Below are 5,830 nucleotides of genomic sequence, written 5' to 3' on the forward strand. Positions count from 1 at the left end.
ACGCAGCATCGATACACGAAAAACGTCGTGTATCCCGGATAGAGAAGGAGGAAGAGCTAGTCGATATGCTCGATCGCCAATCTTCTCAAGAATCTCGTACGGACCAATGTATCTCGGAGACAACTTCCCGCGTTTGCCAATATTGGTCTACGTCTGACGTTTGCATACTTGGCTTGCCTGTCTTGTGCCGTTTTCATTCGCTTCTGAATTATTTTTACCTTCTCGATCATATCACGAATCATATCAGGCCCAAGTTCTGGTACCTCAGATATATCATCCCAGTATAGTGGAGATCTGCACTTCTTGCCATACAAAGCTTCAAATGGTGCCATCTCGATACTCGTCTGACAGCTGTTGTTGTATGAGAATTCACACAAAGGTAGTGAATCTTGCCAACTAGTACCAAAGTCTAGTACTACAGCTCTCAGCATATCCTCTAAAGTCTCGATAGTCCGTTCTGACTGTCCGTTCGTCTGGGGATGATAAGCAGTACTCAGGTGCAATGTCGTACCTAAAGCCTGCTGCAAACTATGCCAGAAGTGTGAAGTAAACCGCGGATCAAGATCTGAAACAATAGACTTCGGCACACCATGTAATCTGACGACCTCTCAGACATATATCTCGGCCATCTGATCATGTTTGTGCGTCATTCTGTACGGAATAAAATAAGCTGATTTGGTTAATCTGTCTATTACAACCCAAATCGCATCACAACCCCGGGATGATCGAGGTAACTTCGTCACGAAATCCATGGAAATGTGATCCCATTTCCATTAAGGAATAGACAAACTCTGAAGTAAACCTCCAGGCTTCTTTCTCTCGGCCTTCACTTGCTGGCAATTCAAGCACTTAGACACATATTCGGAAATATCTGACTTCATCTGTTTCCACCAGAATTGTGTCTTCAAGTCGTTGTACATTTTCCTGCCACCAGGATGAATGCTAAACCGGCTACAGTGCGCTTCTGACAAAATTTGTTGTTTCAATTCTGGTACATCTGGCACTACCAGACGGTTATTCACATACATAATAAAATCATGTACCCGATATTCAGACTGATGTCCTGATCTGACCATCTGAATTGACTTCTGAACATTCCGATCAGTTCTCTGCGCTTCTTTGATTCACATAATCAAATCTGGTTCAACTTGAATCGAAGCAAGTCGTAGAGGTCTACTAGCTGTATTAAATGCTAATCCAGAGAAATAGCAATCTTCCACTAAATTCGAAACACCTATCGTCGATAAGGATAAAGAACATACCTTTCGACTCAAGGAATCTGCTGCTGCATTTGATTTTCCTGGATAATACTTAATCTCGCAATCAAAATCTTTCAGTAGATCAAGCCATCTACGCTGCCTCATGTTCAACTCTGACTGAGAAAACAGATACTTCAGGCTTTTATGGTCAGATTAAATCTCAAACTTCTCACCATAGAGATAATGACGCCAGATCTTTAACGCAAATACGATAGCCGCCAATCAAGATCATGAATTGGGTATCGGGTCTCATGTGGCTTCACCTGTCTAGAGGCATATGCGATTACATGACCCCGCTGCATAAGAACACATACTAGCCCTCTGTGGGATGCATCACAATATACAACGAAATCGCTAGTACCTGAAGGAATCATCAAAACAGGTGCACTGGTCAGACTCTTCTTCAACTCTAGGAAGCTAGAATCACAATCCTCAGACCACACAAACGGCGCATTCTTCTGTGTCAATTGGGTAATCGGCTCGCAATGCTGGAGAAGTCTTTAATAAATCGTCGATAATAACCTGCCAGTCCCATGAAACTGTGTTTCTCTGGCACAGAAGTCGGTCTCGCCCAACTGATCACAGCTTCAACTTTACTCGAATCCCCAGAGATACCATCTCCAGAAACGATATTGTGGGGACCCGGACGCTAATCATCTTTTTAAACATCATTGGGACTATTTAATCAATTACAGTAATCAGGGTCTAAATTTTTTTATTTTTATTTTTTAAACTGCGGAAGGTAATGGAATCAAACTCCTAACTGCGGAAGGTAATGGAATTAAACCCTTTCTCTAGTCCAAGTCCGGAATCACCACTCTAATCTCGATCTGTCTTCACCTCTGTGACCCTGTACCTGTCCCACCTGTTGTCATGCACACATACAAACAAGACAACAGCCGGATAACTCCGGTGAGATATAAATATCCCAGTATAAACAATGTATTAAATGGAATCATATAAAACATATATAAAAGCATAAACAAACATCAAAACATGTATCTAGTCTGACTACATGAATCAATGACTCGTGATCTAATCTTATGTAATGCCCCAGAATTGTCGTAGAATTGATCAGACAAGATTACTAAAATATCCCAAGACTTGTAGAATTGATCAGATAAGATTATGGGATGTTGCTCGGAGCAAAATATAATTTTTCAGAACGTGCAAGACTGCACCCGCGCCCTTGTTTACACCGCACCCGCGGTGTAAGTCCAGTAGGGCAGGGATTTTGGGCGAAGCAAGACCGCACCCGCGGTCTTGCATACACCGCACCTGCGGTCAAGACACCGCACCCGCGGTAATGATAACACCGCACCCGCGGTCTAGGCTTTCGGGAAAAAGAAAGGATAGACATTGCATGAGCGCACCCGCGGTCTTACACTTACCGCACCCGCGGTACGACGTGCTTTGCAAAGAATGCGCCACCTCTTGACATGCATGCAATGATATATATAGGTGGTAATCCATTCGAAATTCATTCAGAATTGAGGAAAAGGGTCGAAGATTTGGCACGAGAACTCCTTACGCCTTTTTTGAGAAATCCGTCCGTCTGAATTTGAATCCGACTTCGGTATCGAGTTCTTAGCAACGTAGGCTACAACTGGACGTAAGTTTTATTACGTTTTGACATGTTTTAGAATTATGATATTGTCAGAACTAAATGGAACTCATATATGTTGTTCTTGACATATGAGACATTATAGAATCGAAGTCAGACTAAGAAACGGACTGATTATGGAATTGTTATGAATTTTAGGGTATATTGATTTATACCAGACAGATCTGAATTGTGATTGGATTACAGATGATATCAGATATGGGTTATGGATTGTAACTATTATCTGTTGAATCGGTATTGACGGGGATATTGAAATTGTACCGTTATACCATTGATTTGAATTAAATCCAGATTTATCAGATTGTTATTGAGTTGAACGGTATATTGACATGAGATTATTGATATTGTCATTGCCAGACAGGCTGTGAGTTCGAGACTTCGACAGAGCCAGAGTATCAGAAAGAAAGGTATAAATTAATGTTGTGTTTGGATTGCACAACTCGAGGAAGATTTGACTCGAGTTTCCCTAAATCACATACTTAGTTATTACATTGATTCTTGTAATTGATGAGATTGATGATTGTAGTCTATTGATTTATAGCCACTGCATGTAATGACTGCTGATTCGCTAGTCATTGACTGATTTGCTTAGATACTGACTGTAGGTATTGATTAACTGAGTCGTTGAGTCATAGGCTGATTCGCCTAGTCATCGGCTGATTCGTCTATTATAGGCTGATTCGCCTAGTCACCGGCTGATTCGTCTGGTGATTGACTGATTCGTCTAAACTTAAGCTGATTCTCTTAATTACAGGCTGAGTTGTCTGATTATTGGCTGATTCGCCTAATTACTGGCTGATTCGTCAGGTTATTGACTGATTCGTCAATTCTGCGGCTGATTCGCCCAGATACTGAATATATGAATTATATCGATGCCGTATAGGGATTGATTCATTCCTAGCGACTGAGATTCGATATAATTACCTATATCCAGACACCGGGATCCCTAGGATAGAGTTGAGTCGAGTCTGAGACGACGCGTCAGTGGAGTCGAGTCTGAGACGACGCGTCGGTTGAGTTGAGTCTGATATGACATGTTGACTTACATTGTTTATGACATTCATGATTATTGAATGTTTGATATGAATTTATGTTTCTGATTTAAGACATGTTATGAATACTTCTTATATGCTTTCGTATATGCTTTTATATGACTGCATGTTTACATTGTTTATACTGGGATATTTATATCTCACCGGAGTTATCCGGCTGTTGTCTTGTTTTGTATGTGTGCATGACAACAGGTGGGGCTGGATCAGGGTCAAGAAGAGGATGAGAGAAGACAAATAGCGTGGTGATTCCGGACTTGATTTAGAGATAGGGTTAGACACTTGATATTAGCTGTTAAACCCTAGTTGAATACATATATGTTGTGCAGGACTTGTACTTTTATACTGAGATGTATGTTCATGTTTAATATGTAATTTGAGTAAATTACATTACGTTTCCGCTATGTATTTTAAAAAAAAAATTTAGACCCTGTTTTATAATTGATTAATTAGTCCCAAACATGATTAAGAACTTGATTAGCGTCCGGGTCCCCACAACAGGTGGTATCAGAGCTGTAGGTACCAGAACTGTAGATTCTTTAGATTGAGATAGAAAAGGCTAGTGAGCGGGGTAGACTGAGTTTTCTTTCCTTGCTTGTGATTGCTAGCATGACTTACTGCTTTATATAATACATGTTACTTGATTTATCTGATTTGATTTTGTAATATGTATTATTGGGAACGAATCTGAATTGATTCTCGATCAGCAGTAAGATGATCGGAGGAGGGACTGAATTGAAACAGGTTTGTTGGATTGAGTTACTAATCCTTTTGAGTTTCAGATATGCCTCCCAGAAGAATACCAGAACAGGGTAGTACATCGAATCCTCCAATGGATGTAACACCGACTCCAATGGAAACCTTGCTGAAGAGGTTTCAGTCATTCAAACCACCCACTCTGATGGGTACTGAGACATCAGTCGAGTGTGAGAGTTGGTTAGGTAGCATTGAGTTGCTGTTTGATTCACTGGAGTACAGTGATGAGCGCCGGATTAAATTGATTGGACACCAGTTGCTGGATGTTGCACAAAGCTGGTGGATTACAATGAAGAGGGCCTTGGTGCAACGAGGTACGATTATTACTTGGGATGTATTTAAAACTGAGTTTTATCAGAGATTCTTCCCAATATCATACAGAAAGGACAAGGGGGCGGAGTTTGCCAACTTGAGACAGGGTCAGCTGAACATTGAAGAAAATGTGACCAAGTTCTCTACCTTGTTGAAATTTGCTCCTCATGTATCTGAAAATGACGAAGCTGTTGCCGATCAGTTCATCAATGGCCTGAACCCCGATATTTTTACATTGGTGAACACAGGGCGACCGAATAACTTTGCTGATGCCATGAATAGAGCAAAGGGCGCTGAAGCGGGCCTGATAAGGCAGAGAGGAGCTGAATTTGTTCCTCCAGTGTCGAGACCACAGCAACCACTTCCCCGATTCGAGGGTGGTAGTAGCAGTAGTGGAAAGAAAGATTTTCTAAAGGCTAGAGGAAAGCAATTTAAGAAGTCTGGCGGGAGTTCTTCTAGCTCCTGTGGTTCTCAGCAGAGTTATACTGGCGTTTACTGCGGAAATTGTGGTGGGATACATTCCACTGAACAATGCCAAGGAGTACTTGGTAGTTGCCACTTCTGCAAGCAACAGGGACATTTTCCTAGAGTGTGTCCACAGAGGGGTTCCCAAAGATTCCAGGGAGCCGAATCATCTGGATCAGCGGCACAGGGAAGTAGACGATCAGCTGCCGTTCCTTCATTTCAGCCAGCACTATCTCAGTCACAGCAGAGGCCAGAAGGAAGCCAGACAATTGGCCAGCCTCCTAGACAGCAGGCCAGAGTATTTGCTTTGACCGAGGAACAGGCTCAGGAATCACCAGATGATGATGTTGCAGGTAACTGATTTG

This window comes from Primulina eburnea, unplaced genomic scaffold (genome assembly GCF_022965805.1).
Source record: "Primulina eburnea isolate SZY01 unplaced genomic scaffold, ASM2296580v1 ctg703_ERROPOS4507566, whole genome shotgun sequence".
Lineage (NCBI taxonomy): Eukaryota > Viridiplantae > Streptophyta > Magnoliopsida > Lamiales > Gesneriaceae > Primulina > Primulina eburnea.